Source organism: Ambystoma mexicanum, chromosome 6q (assembly GCF_040938575.1).
Source record: "Ambystoma mexicanum isolate Mex_15411 chromosome 6q, UKY_AmexF1_1, whole genome shotgun sequence".
NCBI lineage: Eukaryota > Metazoa > Chordata > Amphibia > Caudata > Ambystomatidae > Ambystoma > Ambystoma mexicanum.
The window spans coordinates 240,399,694-240,419,384 of NC_090937.1; positions in this window are offsets into that span (position 1 = coordinate 240,399,694).

Consider the following 19,691-nt stretch of genomic DNA (forward strand, 5'->3'; position numbering starts at 1 on the left):
ACGTTGTTCACAGAGGAAGAGAGGGAGACTCTTCAAATTGTTTCCACGGCCTCGAGAGAGCGCTCTTGCATTTTTGAGAGTGATGTAGGTATTTAAGAAGAAGCCCCTGCGCAGCGTTGTTTTATTAAATCCGAAGTATTAATCACTTATCAGTGCTCTGTGTACGCAAGCTAAAATGTCTAAAACAGAACATCAGGAGCAGGTAAAAGGACCTGGGAGTGTTGAAATGAATTATGCAAGACAGTGCAAACTTGCCATCCACCTCGCAGCTGCCTTGCAGAGCAATGTTATCTTTTTTCAAGCTTCTCAGATACATTCAGGCAGAGGAAATCAAAGCAAGGCAATCAGCACGTCAGAGAGATTTCCGCACCCCAAAGAAGGAGTTTGGGGGCCATAAACCTCTAGGATGTCAGGCCCAGGGAGCCCCTGAAGTCTAAGCCATGGGGGGAGGAGGCTTGGTTATTTGGATGATCCATTCCATGCTAACTGAAACTATGTGTCTCATTACAAGTTAGCCACCCTGGATTTAACGGTGCCGGTAAAACCGTACTGCCACCGTTTTCCGGACCGGCTAACTAGGACTTATGTGGCCGTGTGGTGACACCCGCCGGGCCTGACCTGGCGAGTGTAATGCCACCGGCCGCAGACGGATGTGAAAACACTGCCCCCATTACCGCATGGTGACAGTGTTTCCATGGAGTCCTATGGGAATGGGGAGTAACGGAATGCCAGCTCCGGAATTACCAGGCCATCCAGGGCTGTAATGCTGCAGTAAATCCGACAAGTCTGGAGCTGGTAAATCCCTGCGGGTCCGGCGGCAGCCTGTAGGTTTTACCGGCACGGCTACCGCCAGACTCGTAATGAGGATTTCAAAACAAGAGATATTAGTCCTCGGTCCGTAAAGGATGTCTTGTGCAATGCCAGAAGAAACAGAAGATATAGGCCAGCTTTTCACTGCCAACCATACCTCAAAAAAATATTTTTAAAATACGACAAAGAAGCAAAGATCACTTTGGCAAATGCCACTCTGCCAAACTGCTGCCAAAACAAATCAGTGCAGACCCTAATAGCATCACTTTGCCACTCAGCTGCCATATCTCAAGTGCTGCTTGGAAGATCATCCATTTGCGGTACAGTTCTGCCTGGCGCACTATGGGAATTTGCTTGGGGGAAGGAGTACCTGCGGCTGCCTATGTAGCAGTTTAGTGTGGAGGAAAGAGTTCCAAAGGGCTAGCAGCATGCCTGGGTAAAAGACTGCCAGATCTCATTCAGAAGGAGCTGGTCACCTAGAAAGCACTGGAATTTCAGCAGCACCTGGACAGCATTTACCCCATGCCATTACCGGGGATCAACAGACAACTTGAAGTCCAGAATGTCATCCTCAAAAGCATTTACAATGTATGACAAGGGATGAGCGTTGATAGAAATAGGACAATGTACGTCTCAAAGGAGCGTGTAGCTACGTGCCTGGGTTATGGCAAACAATCCATGAAGCACATTTTGAATGTCCTGGGGACCAAACAAATATACAACGATACAAATGTGTGACCCCCAGCTAATTTATTTTCTTCCTTCCTTCCTTCCTTCCTTCCTTCCTTCCTTCCTGGGAGAAACAATTCTTTTTTGATCACAAAATAACGTACAATAGATAGGAAATCAGATTTGATGGGAAGTAGTAAAGTTCTTTCAATGGGATGAGTTGGAGGGATATTTTGACCAGGTTTTGGGTGGGATAAATGGAACAATTTGGGGCAATACATAAGTAGACATACTACCATTAAGGATAATGGGCATTGGGTATGTTTAAGTGCAGGTAGGTGTTACGGCCAGCTGTGCTCAGGATGTGACCATGATGGTTGAAGTGCTAGAGTGGAGGCAGAGGAAGTGAGGGACATAGGCAGGTTACAGTGGAAGGAACAATGTTAGCTAGCAGGCAGATGAGAGGTAGGTTAACAGGTAACTAGAAGGAGACACAAGGGTACCAGCGGAGGCAAAGCAGAGATTACGAGAAGGCTTGTAGAGTAGGATAGATGAGGATAGACACACTGGTGCCTTACCGTGGATTGATGTGTGAATCAGGAGAAGTCATTTACTTCTGGCCTTGTTTTGCATTGTCAGCCATCCAGCCCGTTGAAGGTACGAGGAAGTAGGTGTGTAGTGAGAGAGTTCAAAGAGAGTCCTGGAAGCAAATGTAATGATCTTGTCAAGGGGACAGAAAACATAGTTGGGGAGACCAAAGAGGATGCTGGCAGAGTAGTCTTGTTTAGTGAAGTCAAGAGTGGTTAAGAGATGCTTGGGTGTTTTGAAAGGAAGGAGGTGCCTGATTTTCCTACTATTTAGAAGTTTGATGAGAGCTGCTGTTTCAGTTTTGGAGATGACAGTAGAAACTGTGTGGGAAGGGTCATAGATGACACAGAGGCTTCTAGCTGAAGAAGAGTAGGGGAGACCGTCAGAGCTGGATAGGCAGGGGTAGAGATGAGAGGGAGCTTTTTGCAGGGAAGAAGAATAACTCTGTTTTGGTAGAGTTTAACATCAGGGAGTGCGAAGCCATCCAATATTTAATGGCTGAGAGAAAGTTGGAGATGTTGATAGAGAGATCAGAGGAGAGTTCAGGAAAAGAGAAGAAGATGTGGGCGTTGTTCATGAAGAGTTGGTACAAGAACCCAAAGAAGGAGATTAGGGCCCCCAGAGCAGAGATGTAGAGTGTTAGGAGGAGTGGACCTAGGACAGAGCCTTGACAAACTCCAACAATTAGAGGAATGAGATGAGAGGTTTTGTTGCTCCATGAGACAGAACATTGGTGAGGTGCAAGGTAGGATTCAATCCAGGGAAGGGCTAAATCGTGAATCTCAAGAAGAAAGAGGTTATTAAGGAGATCAGAGTGATCAACAGTGTCAAAGGCAGCAGACAAGTCAAGAAGAATTAGGATAGAAGATACACCCCTATGAATATGCACCTATCTCACCAGCGATTAAAATAGATGATAAGCATACTGTCATGGGTGTCGGCTCCTGGAGGAAATGGCACAGGTATAGGTGGAGCGGCCATTAAATATACCATCATGTCTGCCCTTCATCACATGGTGGCGGTCTAGTCTTTTTCACGGCTCGGTTCGACGTGCGGACTGCGCGTTGCAACGTCAGAGTTTTTGCTTGCTGATTGTTCCTGTGCTTCGTTACAGTGCTATCGTACTTGTGTTGCACTCTCTGTGCTCCCCCCTTTCTAAGCCGTTCCACTGCAATCTTTCTTTCTCGTTCCCTCTCTCGCTTGCCTGCCCTTCGTTACGAGGTTGTGCGACTTTTCTTTTCTTGCGTCCGCACAACTCTTGGTTCTTTCTTCTGTTTACTTTTTCCCTTTTTTTTTCCTCCTCCATTCTCAGAGCTGATTGTGTGGTCCTTCCGAGCATTCGGCTCTGGCTGCATTCCTTACGGCTTTTCACAGTCGTCAGTCTCCCGCCTGCTCTCTGCAGCTAAGGACTTGTTTACCTTTTTCCCTGACAATCACATACCGGAGACAGAGATCCTGCTACACTGGTACCAGAGTTAGTCCTGCTTCATCATTTTGCTGCAGAATTCATAACACCTGCTCATGCTCTTCCGCATACTCTTCCAAGACCTGACGCATCGAACTTCAGGGTTTTTTGTAGCCTAAGGCTTTTTCCCCATTTAATGGTGGAGTCACAGGAAGCCACAGATCACTGGTGGCAACTGTGGCTTCATATCGAGGCAGGTTTCAATCAACCTCTTCACTTCAATACCGGAACCTGTAGGATACACTACGGAGTCCAGTTCCACAGGTGAGGAGTCGGAGGAGGGTAGTGGGTCAGACGAAACTGAAGTGTTTTGTGATAGTTGTGACACATACTCGAAAGAAACATGAGTATATTCAGTGCACTAAACTTCAATATTTTTAATGACAAAATAAAAAGAAACTAGATCAATTTTATTACATTGCATCAAACTAGTTCAACGATAACATGTTCTCACCTTTCCCTACTTGCGTCACAGTGACCGTAATCACTGAACATACCCACACAAAACTGAAACACTGATAGTATTACCAGGAAACCTCTCTTTAGAAATGGAACCCCAGGTGTCCAGGAAGCACGTGCTCAAGTCACTTGTGTCTTAAGAGACTAACATGCAGAAGGTCTCTAAAGAGGATGTGGGGCTTTATACCCTCCCGTTGATGGAGTAGGTAGCAATATTTTTCATTTAAAGTGGCTGCAAGATGCCTGCCTCTGGCTGGGACAGGGATCACTCTCAACAACAAGGGCATGTAAAAATCAACATCCACAAATTATCTCCCATTCTTTCAAGGGTATTACCCACTTTTGCTGAATGGCAATTTTAGGACTTTTTTTGCCTCACTTTGTATTGCTTTTTTTACCACACCGTTACATATGGGTAAGGTATATAGAACGGGGGGAGCAGTGTGTCTCACCCGCCCTTTGTATTAAAAAAAAGTCGCACAATCGGCACAAAAAATTGGCAGAATTGCCATTTGGCAAAACATAATTAGGAAAACTTTATAGATCCTCGTTCAGCTGGTCAACGTTAGAGAAAGCACTGTCTGCTACCTCATGAATATACAAGCATTTTGAGCACACCGAGTTCCAGTGATTTCTTTTTATTTTGCTCCCATTATGGAACTGAAAAAATGTATACAAATTTGAATTAACAATAAAAGAGTATGGGTGAATTTAATTAAATAAATTCTTGTTTTTCTTTGTTGCCCTAAATATTCAAGTCAGAGATCTGCTTTCTGGAAGCAGCCTTGGCCTCGGTTATCTCTGCCTTAAACCTGCCCGATATCTTCACTTTATCAAAGTATGTGAAAAAAGCTTAGTGCCACAGGGAGCACTGAATGTGCAGGGTGGTTTGCACTTTTGTACCATTGTTTTTTTTGGGATTGTATTGTCAGTTGTAAACAAAGCTTTTATTACAATTAATATATTTATTGCTTTGCATGCATTGTCCATGGGCTCCAATGGCCTACGAAAGATTGATTGACAGACAAATAAATGAAAGATCAAAGAGTTAATGAGAAAATGAAAGTTTAAATAATAGAAGGTCTGGGGGTCGGCAGAGATCGGTTATTTGTTTATTAGTGGGAAGGTATGTGGCAATGAACAATTAAGTTGAAAAGATGGGTTCAGTTGGGAGATAAGATATGACTGCATGAAAAAAAGGAAATGGGATAGAATGGGCAAAGGACCCTGCCCCCTTAATGGTTAAAAGGGAACCGGGTCAACTGAAGAGCATCCGGGGGTACTCCCCACGGCCCTTACAAAGTAGTTTGAAGCTTTCTAGAAGGAACACACATTATAGTTGTTATTAAGTGCCTGGGCCACACACACAAGCAGCTCATTTACTAAAACCTGCATCTCTGGTATTGCACGTTTCTGGGGGCATATTTTCTGATGGGGGCTCAGAATTGCTTTCTGTGGATGCCGCATACAAATCCACAATTTCCCGGGGCGCACTTCAGTTTTTAAAGACATGTTTCCTTTCTCAATCTGCCCCAATAAATTGAACTTTAGTTTGGCACTAGCAGTCTTATTATTTCCAATTACTGCACATGAAGTCCTCTTTCCATCCTGTAATGGCTGTGGATGTAACCGATATCGTTTGAAAGTTGTCATTGCCAATGTTTTCATAGTTCAGCGTTGATGTAAGAATACATCAATTACTCATTGCGGGTTATTAACATGTGCATGCTTGGAACATTAATGGACAATTAATGGCTATAAGAATGTGATGGTATTTATTCATGGCAAATAATGAGTGATTGAGGGCTGAATCGCCTGTCATCATTAAAAATTAATGGATGAAAAAAAAGAAAACGGAGAATGAATGACTTCCGGGCTTTTAAAGTACTAGTGGCCTTTTAATGAGTTTAGAGCACAATAGTGACATGTTAATCATCAAACCGTGGAATCAGTTATTGCTTTTCGCTAAACCGTTATGTTAGGCACTACATTTCTGTTTATTTTTTTTTTTTTTTTTTTTTTTTTGAGCTTTACTTAGTGAAAACTGAGTTTTGTCAAAAACTTCTTATTCCAATCTCCTTGTATTTCGATACACACATTAAATCATAAAAAAAAATCATAAAAATACCTCCCTCGAAAGGCTGGCCCGGCCTGTCGCACGAAAACGGCGACCTTATTCTGAAACCTAGTGGGCATTATTCCTGAGAGTCGATGTTCTGTATCGGGGCCCCCTCAGTCTTAAGGGTATTTATCTGGTCAAAAATCGAATCGATGATTTTGGCCAGAGCCAAAGTCCATCTTGTCTTTTCTCCCGAAATAAGTCTGTTCCAGATTTCCTCTTCTTGGTAGATCCACATATTCTCAGCCAAAGAAGGGAGGTATGCTTTTCTAATTTCAATTGTGTAGGGACACTCGATCACGAGGTGCTTTATCGTCTCGATAGTGTCGATTTTACATAGCCGGCAATGATTTTCAGTTCCTACCCCTCTAATAGTTATGATCTCTCTCGTGGGGAGGAGGTTGAGCCTTGCTCTCATGACTAACGTTCTCATCTTCTTGTTTGGAAACTTAGCACAGTACAATAGGGTTTTTTTCCCCTTATTGAAGGTGGGGGGAAGATGTTTCAGGAGTTTATTTCCCACCGCTTTTTCTGTTGTCCCGATCCAATCCATATCTTCCATCTTTTTTTTTATTCGTTCTGGATTTTCTTTTAGGTCATTTTCTGCAGTTCCAATACTGAACAGATCGTTTTTTCTCATTTCCACCCATTTGTTTAAGGCCACGCACTTGCCTAATTCCATTTCATCCCGTATGGTGTTATAAATGGGTAGGGTGTCCGCCATGATGATTCGTCTATAGAGGCGCATGGCACTTTGATCCACCGTCGAAGCTAATGATATGAGGCCCAGCTCTCTTCTTATAGCTGCCATGGCGGTGGATTTTGGTAGGCCTAGGACTGTTTTCCAGAGGTGACCTTCAAGTTTAGTCCAGATATTTCGGCGAAGGTATAACGCACACTCTGTTCCATAGGTCAAAGCCGGCACAGCTTTAGCGTTATAGAAGGTTATAGCTGGGATCAAGGAAAATTTGCCGTACTTGCGATCCACTGCTCTGGTTTGCGTTGTTAACCTTTTCACCTTTTCCCAGAGTTGATCGACAAGACTCTTTTCCAGACCCGAACTGTCAACTTGAATCCCTAGATATTTGAAGCTGGTAACCATTTCAATTTTGGCCTCGGCCAGGGTGATCTTTAGATCTTTCATCTTTTTACTGGGAACTTTTTCGAGGACCATGATCTTTGTCTTTGCTTTATTAATTTCCAGATTGTTCTGCAGGATATACGCCTCCAAGTTACGGATTTTTCTTTGCAGACCCACCTTCGTCTGATCAATCACAATGATGTCATCTGCATAGAGTAGCCGTGGGATCTCCATTTTCCCGATTTTGGGGGGAAAGGATCGAACTTTTTCCTCGGACCGCTGGTAATCACCTAGGAAGGCAGTGAACAGTACCGGCACCATCAGGCACCCCTGCTTTACTCCGCGTGTAACATTAATCTCCTCTGAAAGTAGGCCCTGGGTGTTGAGTTTCACTCTGATTTTGGTGTTCGTATGGAGAGCTTTTATGGGCTCCAATATTTGAGTAGGGTAATTCCAATCTTCTAGCTTTGCCCACAAGGACTGTCTGTCAATCCTATCGAACGCTTTGGACAGATCCACGAATGCCAGGAACACTTTAGGCGCCCCCTCTTTAACTTTTGCTTTCAATATGTTCAATATGAGGAGATTGATCGAAGTACACCCATTTTTTTGGAATCCAGTTTGTAGTTTGTCTTTGGCCTGGCTCTCTTTTTCCCAGACTCGGAAGTGGACGAGAAGAAGGGTGGCGTACAGTTTTCCTAAAATATCCAGAAGGGCGATAGGTCTGTAGCTTGCGGGTTCTTGTCTAGGCCCTTTTTTGTAGATTGGGACAATTACCGCTCTCTGCCACGATTCCGGCACCATGTTTGTTCTTCTACATTCCGCAAAGATTTTACTGATCATTTCTGCCCATTTTTTCGGGGACATTTTCAGGTCCGTATTTGTGAGTCCATCTGGGCCCGGTGCTCTGGAAGTTTTTAGGTTCCGTATCGCTAATTCAATATCCGCAGGATTGGAAAGATCGACCCACGTAGACGCTTGGTTTAGGTTTGCTCCTTGGATGACGTTAGTTGGGCCTTCAAATTCTGCGGTGAAATAACGGATCCAATTTTCTTCGGCTACAGCATTTACCATAGGGGCCGAGAGGGGCTTATTCATTTCTTTCATCAATCCCCAAAACTCGCTAGATTTTTTGGTTTGAAGTTTTAGCATCATCGCCTCGGCATCCTGTTGGTATTGATTTGCTTTATGGTGTTTATGCCAATTCTTGTATCCTTTATTTTCTATGCGCCAATTTTCCCAATCACGCTCATCGTTAGATTTCTTTGCAATTCTTCGTAAGCGCTGTACACTTATTCTTTTTTCAACCACCGTCTTATTATACGAATGGTTGGTAGTAGGCGTGATCTTTGCTTTCCCTGATCCTTTAATCTGGAAAGCTAGGAGTAACGGTAGGTAGTTAGGTCTTTCCTTCTTATCAGCCCATACTTGGTCTCTTATTTTCATCTCCCAGGTGCTTTTAATTTTCTCGATGTCTTTTTCACTTAGCCGAAGGCGAGTCTGTTGCTGGTTTAGCTCTATCATCCAATCGTATGATTTGAGTGTCTTGGGTGTGGAACGCCATTTACAGCTGAGTAGGTTGTGGTCACTGTGAATGGTTTTTTTGACCTCGAAACCCATCAGCTCATGGATGAGCCCGTTGGAAATGAAGATATAATCCAGAGTAGCTTTAGAGTCGTTCCGTTCCCATGTTGGATAGTTTATTTGGTTTGGGAACAGTGACGACACATTTTGGATATTTCTTTTGCTGATCTTCATTTAAGGCTTTACCTCTTTCAAATGCCGGATCCAGGTATCTCCGGTGCCCGCTTGCAATGGAGTCCCGGGCTTCTGTACATTTGGCGTTCATATCGCCGCAAATGATGAGCTCAATTATTTCAAATTCTGCATAAAGGTGGTCAATTGTTTCGGCGATGTTGTTGCAGAATACTTTGGTAGACATTCGCTGGGGGTTCCAATAGAAGTTTATGATGGCCACCATCTGTTGGGGGCCATTTTTCCTTGTGATCTTTCCCTGTAATTGAGATGTCAAGACAACTAGCATTTCATATGATTGTTTCCACTTTTTGGGTTCACTCAGTCCCGAACCAGATTTTATAGCTGTTAGTAAACCCGCAGACGGTCTACCTAGCAGGCCTTTCGCTGCGGGGGAAATCAGCACAGAGTATCCATCGAGGGCAGGTTGGTGGACGAGCCAGGTTTCTTGCAAACAAAGAATATCAAACAAACCCAGATCGACATCTCCAGGTGAAGTGAGGTGCATATGGCCTCTTGTGTTCCATGAGCCCAGATTATAGGCTCCCTTAACGGGTTGCTCGTTGCATTTATCGATTGAGGTTTTGTTATCGTCAATGTGACGAGCTAACCCAGGTCGTTGCTATTTGCCATAAGCCATTTCCATGGCCCTTTCGGTTGTCTTTCTTCTTCCGTCATTTTCTGCTGCATGTCAGCTCTATTTGTGAAAACCTCGGGGGATAAGCAGACCGACCTTGTACGATGTTCGGTGGAACCTTTGTCTTCTCTGTTGATTCTTATCGGGTGCTTTGTCCAGTCAGGATATTTTCTGGAGTGGTGACCGTTACTTTGCTTTGAGTAGTCTCTCACCCTCCAATCTGCGGGGTATCTTGTGCCCCTGCCTTGATGGTATTGGCGACTGTGAGACTCTTGCCTTTCCGGAGTATTTCGCCTTTCGGTTTGCAGGTATAGATCTTCCGTTTTGGATCTATAATGGATTTGACGTTTAGATTTCTCTGTCAAAATCTCTCTGGGTGCTTCGGTCTCCCTAGATCTCTTGTACTCCTTCAAAGATAGGCCTAATTGATGGAATTCCTTATAGACAGACTCATCAATAAGATCGATGGCAGCTGCTTTCAGATGAATGAAAGCTTTTGCTTTCTTTTCTCTGTGGTAGGGTTCGATGAGCACTAGGTCCTCTGTCCTGATCTTTTTCAGGGTTTTCATTTTCTTTGTTATCTGGAGAATTGTAGATCTATTTAGAATGCAAAAGTTTTTCTCCACTTCCATTTGCTCGAGCTTAAAGACTTGTATCGTTTCTTTGGACACCTTTTTGTTACTCGCAACATTTCTTTCCACTCGATGTTTACAAGGACTTCTTTGACTGTCGTCTCTTTCACGCTATTGTCGCTGTTTAGGAGGGCTTGTTCTTGTTTTCTCCCTCTCTATCTCGGGTTTATCTCTTTCCGGTCCTGGTTTTTTGGCAGCTTCCTTTCCACCTGCCAGCCTTGATGCGATTTTTTCCGTCTGGCACTGTTCATCTCTGTCCCTTTTAGGCTTCACTGTATATACGTCCTCTTGATCATTGGGCTGTTTTCCCCTCAGGTCGTTGTCGATTTCCTTTGGTTTCAGAGGGACATTGTCCGAGTGAGTAGAAATGTTCATTAAGTCGCTAACTTTTAAGAATTCCTCTGTTGTTCTTGGCGATCTCTCGCTGCCCAGAGCCTCTGCTTTGGAGCGAACATCTTGTCGTTTTTTGCTCTCCAGCGATTTGCTCGGACCCTGATCCCTCCGGTCTTCTTTGGCCGTTTTTATGATGTCCTTCTTTGACTTTGTTATTGTTTTAGCCAATTCAATATTTATGGGGTTTGTCTTTTGGGGTAAGGCCTGTGGCCTACCAACTGATTTTTCTTGCGCCAAAATCAACAGGGTTTTCTTTTTTCCATTGCTTTGAGTCTCTGCTTCGTCTGGTCCATCTTCCGAAATCCTACAATAGGTTGCGCCATTTTTATTCAGAATTTCCAACCTTTCGATCTTTTTTTCCAGAGCTTCAATTTTCGTTTCCCACATTGTTTTCTGTAAAGTGTTCTGGGATCTATCTGATGCTCTTTCAGATTGGGTCCCCATCCCCATTTTCATGTTCTCAATCTTTTTTTCCAATGTTTCCAGTTTCCTTTCATACTGAAGTTTCTGGTTTAGCATGAGATCCGTATTTCCCGGTAAACAGGACTCCATCTGAACTAATTTTGTCATTAGATTGGAGAGGATTGCTGTATTGTCTTGGACGTTCTCTTTGATAGTTTCATACAGCTTGCAAAAGGGGGCCAGGACAATTGTCATTGCCGACATAATGGCTATCATTTCTGTTTTTTTTTTTTGGTGATTCATTTTGTAAGGCCATGGCAATTTCACTGAGTCGTCTCTTTTTCGGTGGCGTTAGGGTTTTGCCTGATCTTCTCGATGGTACTGAGGAATTGAGGTCCTGGCACACCCCTAACGATCTTGCATTTCTGTCGCTTTCAAAAGGGTTTCTCAATGATCCGGTATTCGTAGGTAACGTGGGAGATACAGATGAAACTCTCCTGGATAGGTGAGGCTTTGTCCAAGCCAGACGCTCTTCTCTATTTAGGTGTGTTTGGGTCTTTTGATTGTTTTCACGAACATACTGTAGACCACTTGCACTCTCTTTTTCCTGATCATTTTCTGAATCGGGAATCGCCTCAATAAATTGGGGTGCCCCATTGGGGCTGGATACGGTCTCAGGGATCTCATTTATAACTGTTGGGGGATCGTTTGTGTCTAGAGTGCTCGTTTCTAGCAATTCCGGCCTATTTGCTTCCTGCCCAGATCTCATAAGCCGGGCTTGATTTTCTATCTCCCCTGCGGGCTGTTCAGTTCTCCTCTGTTTTTGAGCCAGCTGGGTTTGTATAGCTATTTCCACCATCTCTGCATCAGATACTTCCGTATCGATGCTCTGCTTTCTTTTCTGTTGCAATGTAAAAAATGCTTTTAGCGGGCGTGATAACAGCGGATTCGGCAGCCCTTTTTTGTATGGTTTTCTCGCTTTTTCATCACCTAGACTAGTATTTATTTGTGCTCTTGTTTTCGCAGTTTTAGCTCCTTGCGGCCTGGATTTTTCCGGTGTATTTGGTTTGCCTCTTTTTTTTCTTTTAGGCCCACAACCCGTCTTCAGTTGTTCACCATCCGTTTCTTTGTTGGAATCATCCGGCTCTCCCTCGGAGAGATTTCCACTCTCCACATCTTCATCATCGGAATCCATATCCTTGTCGGGATAGGGGATTATTACCATGTCTCTTGCTTCACTCGAGCCTTTCCTGGTTTTTTGTGGGTTTACACCCAGACCTTTCACTGTTTTTTCAACGTCCTGTTCTGTGGCATGAATCACGGGTTGGATGGCTATCCCATTTGGGACAGAATTTCAATTGTTGTTGTTGCAGAGAGTTTAGGTGCCATTTTTCCTTCTACACTGAGGCCTCTTACCCTCTCCTCAGTGGGCTTTCGTTGTGCTTGAGTTTCATTATTTTCCACGTCTTCCGTTTTTTTTTCTTGCAGCGGTAACACCTTAACCCCACTTTGGTCGCTATTGGGCGTTGTCGCATTCCTGGTTCCAGTCCATATCACCTCTTCGGAAGCGTGTGGGTTAGAGGGGGAAGGCGTTCCCGGGCTCTTGTTTGTGTCTTCAAATTTGGCCTCATTCGAGGCTTTCAGCTCTTTCCCCCCTCTCGGGACAAGCGCCGGTGGTTGTTTATCTGGCATGATTCCCCCTCCCCACTTGACTCTTCTTCGAGCTCTTCTTCAAACCCACTCCTCGGCACCGGGCTCAGTTCTAGTCCCCGTGTACTGAGGGCCACATACGACGCTGGTTTGTCCACCATCCGCAGTGCCTGCATCGAAACGCTTTGATCGTCCGCTCTCCTCCGCACTGCTTTTCCCCTCACGTCTGTTCTTGACCGCGGGAGGAGCTGGGCGCCCGCTGCCATGGCCCCTACTATGTCGTGCTCCCCCACTCGCGAGTCAGGTACGGCCTCCATTTCTAATTTGTTATTGTTTGATAATGTCTCATCCAGGATAGCTAAGTCTTTAGCGTTCCTCACAGCCGTAATTACGGCGTGCTTAGTGGATGTCTGAGCCATGGTAAGCAATTCTAAGATGGATGGTGACACTGTTTGAGGGACCCTTAGCCCGGGAGTCGAGTCGGATTTACTCCTCCTTCGCCTCTTTTCCGGGCTTAAATTTCTCTCCGATAAAGATAGTTTTTTTTCCTGGGAGTCTTTCGTGAATAATTTTGGGCTTTTAGAGACTTTCAAGGTTTTCAAGGGACGTACCACAGGCTCCATCCGGCAGCGGCTTCGTGTCTGCAGTGGACTGCTGTAGGTTGGCTCCCACCTCAGGCTCCCAGCTCCGCGGTGTATCTCGGCAGAAATAGGCACTTCCTTCTTTTTTTCACACAACGATGTGAATAGGTGCAGAGACTGCTGTAGATTGGCTCCCACCTCAGGCTCCCAGCTCCGCTAAAGGTTTAGTTATTGCCGCATAAACTCCATTGGGGCTAAAACAAAGTCCGACTTAGAAAGCAGTAACTTAGTACGTTCGTCCCCCATGGAACACCACAAAACACTTCTGCCTCACTTCGCTCGTCAGGAGGTTTTTGAAGGTTTGCCTTAAAGCCACAGTAGCACAATGCATGCCGGAGGCTTCCAAAGCATGTCTTCACTGTAAAACGTAGCAAGAGATTCCGAGACAGAACACCACAAAACACTTCCGCCTCACTTCATTTCTGTTTATTATTAAAAATAGCTTTTGTGCAAAATCCGTATGTGTCATGGCTCCACTACAATACAAACTGGGACAAAATGTGGCCATCTCTCTGGCTAGGAAAAGGCAATATATATGGAGAAGTGCCATACAACCTTCAGTTTCCCATCTCTAAGGAAAGAAAATGTGAGCCAGAATGACAGTACATCTATAAAGTGCTGATGATTTGCCTTTCTTTGCTTCTTACTTGAAGGAGACTTGGGCCCTCTGAGGGGCAGGGGGATCTTCCCTCCCCATGATGCAACTCCTGGAGCCTGTATAAAAAGAAAAGAAACCTTCTCTGCCTACGCCCCAAGATTATGGAACCTCCTCCCTGTCAGCATCGGACTGGCTCCCCACGCTCCTACAATTCAGAAAAGAACTTAAGACCCACTTCTTCAAGGAGTCTTTCCTGGTTCAACAACAAGGCCATCACATCGCCCCTCGCGCCACCTGACTCGCAAGATGATGCCTGCCCCTCTCCTCCCCACCACCCGGTACAGCTGTGCCCGTACTCTGTGCCCCTCTGTATCATACCCCTTGTGGTATGTCTGTTCTGTTGTATATCTCTGAAAAGCACTCCGTTATGCATCTGTACTGTTGTACACCTCAGTAAAGCACTCCCATTATGTATCTGTATTGCTGTATACCTCTGCAAAGCGCTCCGTTATGTATCTGTATTGGTGTATACCTCAGTAAAGCGCTCTGTTATGCATCTGTATTGTTGGATACCTCTGTAGAGCACTCCGTAGCTTCTCAAAGCTAGGTCCGCGGTCAATAAATACCATAATATATTATTTATTACCTGCACCGTATCTGGACGGGATTGTGAGTGTTAGCATGTGCCACACTTAGAATTGAAAAAACAAGCTTGCACCGTATATGGACGGGATTGTGAATGTTGGCATGTGCCACACCTGGACGGAATTGTGAGGATTGCCAGGCTCTGCACTAGAAGGGAATTGAGAATGTTAGCATGTCCCGCACTTGGACAGAATTATGAACATTGGCCTGTGCAGTATCTGGATGGTATTGTGAGGGTTGGTGAGTGTCACACTCAGACTGAATTGTGTAGGGCAGCGGGTGCTACACTTAGATAGAACTGTGAATGCTTGCATGTTAGATGTCACATAACACACTAACCAATATAAACTCTAACTCTCTGCATACTTAAAAACGTACACAACCATCTCTTGCACAACCGGCTGCATGCACTTCACCACACTGCAACAACACATAAACCGCACCAACAGCACACGCGGACTGACACCGATCCAATACTCGCACCAAAGCTCAGCACCCGGTGTCTACCGAGTTGAAGCTGCCAACAGTACACCACTCCTCTCACTCTCCTACACCCTCTTCACCTTACTAACCCATCCCACCTTCTCATTTACAGATCCTCCAGAGTGCCTGGGGACCAATTCCATTGGTGACGGTACACTATATAAGTACCGTTAACATAACATAACATAACATAATAATAATAATAAAAAAGAAAGATGAAATCTTTAAGATTTCACAGCCTTCCCTTAGAGACGCCAGACGGCAGATGCCAGGCAGGAATCCCAGTACCAGCAATGGAGAGCTGAAGGAGGGGGTTTAGTACTTGGCAATCAAGGGAATCAGTCACTGGACAGATTGTGCAAATATGGGATGTTCACAGATGTCTTGACTTCGAACTTAGTGGTGTGCAAGTATGGACCAGGGTTCGGGAAATGAGACCAGGCATGGAGTACAAACCAGAATTGATTAGGAATCCTGCAACAGCACCAGAAGGCACACATGCAGAGCATCTATGCTCATTGTGAACATCCTGGGAACAGAGAGTGGGCAATTATAATCAAAACAAATTATAAGCCACCATGACATGGTAGTTTTGTGACCTTATGACCTATTTGGTCATTGAACTCCTCGGTGACTTGCACTATGCTTATAACATACTGAAGGGGATATTTCATTCCATGAACAAATGAAGCACATTTGGGGAACCCAACCATAGTCTTCTAGTCAGCTGGTATCAAGGTCATTAGATGGCATTCTTCAATGAAGTATATTCGACAGACATAGAGTTTGCTTTTTTTTTTTTAAAACTTTTGTTTATTCATTCAGCTTGGTAACACAGATACAGGTGAATAACAATAGAGCCTTTAGAAGCAAAACAGGGCAATCGGCATATTACATGCAATACTTATCAATGGGATACGTAAAGGAAAGGGTAACGACATAAGCACCAGGGGGCCCATAGAGGGTTGAAATAAAAGGTAAATGAAAGACAGCTCAGGGGCCACCTGAGGTTGAGTTAGGAGAGGGAGCTGGGGATACGGAATCTGAGTCGGTGTCAGTGGAGGACATGAACGAGCGGAACTTCTGCCATATGTCTCTAGGCCTGGAGCAAGCGGGTTGTTGGACCGCCCAGGATTCTTCAGTGTCGGAGGCCCATGTAACTGCTTTGAGCCACTGCGCGTGGGTGGGGGGGGTAGGCCGTAACCAGCAGAGTAGGATTGTACGCACCGCTAGTAGCATGCAGAGACCGGCCAGTTTCCTGGAGTCGCGGTGGAGTTCAGGGAAATCATGAAATAGGCATTTCATTGGAGATGGAAGGAAGGGAGATTCGAGGATGGTCGATGTAGTGGAGCACACTGAGGTCCAGAATTGGGTGAGTCGAGGACATGACCAGATCATGTGGATGTAATCGGCCTCCTCGTAGCCGCATCTAGGGCACCTAGGGGAGGAGTCACTAGAGATGTGATGTAGCCTGGTCGGGGTGTAGTGGTACCTGTGAGTCACCTTAAATTGGATCAGTTTGAACCGGGAGTTGAAGGACACCCCATGGATCTGTGCACACATGTGGGACCAACGTTCATCGGTTAACTCGAGGCCGAGATCTGTCTCCCAGGAGCGCCGTAGTTTGGGGAATGTGGGGGGTGACCTGGTTTGGAGTAAGGTGTATAGTCTGGAGATTTTGCCCCTCATTGGGTCAGGTGAGGAAAGCTCGGTGATTGCAGGTTCGTCAGGTGGCAATGTTGGGAAGCCTGTGTACTTGTGCTTGAGGACTCTACGTAGGGATGAATACTGAAGCCAGACGGAAGGTTTCCGTCTAAGGGGGGCCGGGAGGTCGGGCCATTCTATAAAATTACCTTGTTCGAATATATCGCGCAGCAGTTCATAACCCGCCTCGGCCCACGTGCGAACCACGGAGGGAGGAACTCGTGGGACCCCAGGGAGGAAATTCCAAATTGGAAAGTTACCGTGAAAGGGATGGGTGATGCCCAACATTTGCCAGGATTTGGACAAGGCCAAGGATGTGCATGTCGCTGGGTCAAGTGAGTCTGGTACCGCCGGGGTTGGCATGAACACCAGAGATCGAATGTCGCGATCGCTGACTGACAGCCTTTCCAGTCTAACGTGGGGCGGGGGGTCTGATATGTTGAACCAGTGTGCAGTATGCTGGAGTTGAGCCGCCAGCCAGTACTTGAGGAAGTCTGGTGCCCCAAAGCCACCCGCCTCCATTGGGGCAGAGAGGGTCTTAAGCTTAAGGCGGACCGCACCGGAATGCCAGAGGAAGGAGTTAAGAGAGCGTGTCAATGTCTGAAAGAATTCAACTCCTGGCCACAGCGGAATATTAGCAAACCTGTACAGGAGTTGGGGGAGTACCACCATCTTCAGTACCCCTATCCTGCCTGCCAGTGAGATCGGAAGTTTGTTCCAGCCCTGTATTTTTATCATAAGGTTTGTGAGGTATGACTGAAAATTATCTTCCAAGACTCGTTCAGTATGACGTGACACCACTACGCCCAGGTAAGTGAATCTAGATTGGGCCCATGCGAATCCCAAGGTATCGGGAGGGGGGAGTGTACTGGGTGTGAGAGGAAAAAGGGTTGATTTAGAGCAGTTCACTGTGAGACCGGAGATCCGCCCGAAGAGAGCAATGTCTGCAAGTATTGGGGCTAGGTTAGTTTCGGGGGAGCGGATATAGAGAAGAGCATCATCGGCATATAGAGAGACTATATCTGAGGAGCCGGCCGTACATAGACCTCTATGTGCATGGTTCTGGCGAAGCATGTCCGCAAACGGCTCCATTGCCACAGCGAAGATTAAGGGCGAGAAGGGACAGCCTTGTCTGGTGCCCCTAGCTATTTGGAATAGGGGGGAGCAGCGGTCCTCAGTGCGAACTCTGGCGACGGGGTTGGAGTAAAGTAGCTTGACCCAGGATACAAAGGTGGGACCAAATTTGCATTTATCGAGCACCCGCCAAAGGTAGCTCCACGAGACAGAATCAAAAGCTTTTTGCATGTCTAGGGTCGCGGCCACCGCGTGTACGCCAGGGTTCACTCTGCTCATAATATTGAAAAGACGTCTCAGATTTAAGGAAGTGGAGCGGCCCGGGATGAACCCCGCTTGGTCAGGGTGGATGATGTGTGGCATGTAAGGGACCAGTCGTAGGGCGAGTAATTTTGCGAAAATTTTAACGTCACAGTTGATCAGTGAGAGCGGGCGGTAAGAGCCGCATTGAGTCGGGGGTTTGTTAGGTTTTAGTAGGACTGTTATGGTGGCTTCGCAGAGTGAAGGGGGGAACTGGCCCGCCTCCAACGATTCCTCCCATAGAGTCACCAGGCGGGGGAGCAGGAGGGATTTGAACTGTTTATAAAACTCGACGGGGATACCGTCTGAACCTGGGGCCTTACCCGAGGATAGAGAGTCTATAGCATCTGAGAACTCCTCAGGGGTGAATGGACTCTCGAGGGATCCGATGGTGTCGGGAGAGAGAACCGAGAGTGGGAGACCATTTAGGTAAGCATCGATCTCTGCGTCGGTGGCACTGTCAGAGTGTGCATATAGAGATTGGTAGAAGGAAAGGAATTCCACATTGATATCTCCAGGGGAGGTGGCCATGGAACCATCGGGTCTCTGAATTCCGGGAATGGGCGGGGAGCCAAACTCATGGCGGAGGAGTCTGGCTAGGAGACGGCCAGGGCGTTCGCCCTCACCGTACCTCCTCGCCCGCCCGGGATTATCAAGAAACTTCAGCTCGCGGTCCGCGAGAGCGCGGAAGGTGTCCAATTCAGTGCCGATTAAGGCGAGGGTTACAGGGGTTGGATCTAGGGAATACCGAGCTTCAAGTGAGGATAACGTGGCCTCGCTCTCGGCGATCTCCCTGCGAATAGTTTTGAGGATGCCATTTTCCTTGGAGAGGGCAATGCCTCTGATGTAGACCTTAAAGGATTCCCAGAGGGTAGCCTGCGAGGACACGGAGGTGGTATTGATCTCGAAAAACTCCTCGATCGCCGACTCCATCTCAGAGCTAAATACCGAATCGAGTAAAGAATGCGGCTTCATTCTCCAGTATCTGGATCGATCCCGATCTGGGCCCCAGCATAGTGTAACGGTTACAGGGGAGTGATCGGATAGGGTCCTGGGGAGGATTGTCATGCCAGATACACTCCTTATTAGCCCATCAGACAACAGCCATCTGTCGATCCGAGAGAAGGAATCGTGGACCGTAGAGTAGAAGGAATAAGAGCGGGAATCAGGGTAGAGAAGCCTCCATGCGTCAAATAAGGATAAACGGGGAAGAGAGGAGAGTGTAGTGTAAGCCGCTCTGGAGAGTTGACGGGGTCTGGAGCCAGATCTGTCCAAGTCCACGTCGAATATTGTGTTGAAATCGCCTCCCCAGAGAATCGGTACCAGAGGGAAGCCATCTAAGAGAGTTATAAGATCAGAGTAAAATCCGGGATCATCAATGTTGGGACCGTATATATTCAACAGGACTACTTCCTTATTCTGTAGGATACCATGGAGTAAAACGTATCTGCCCAGGGGGTCGATAATCGTGGCTATGGGGTTGTATCTGAGGCTTCTGTGAATAAGGGTCATAACCCCGCGGCTCTGAGTGGAATAGGTAGTAAAGTACCTTTGGGGGCCCCATGTTTTAGCAAATTTTTCGCAGT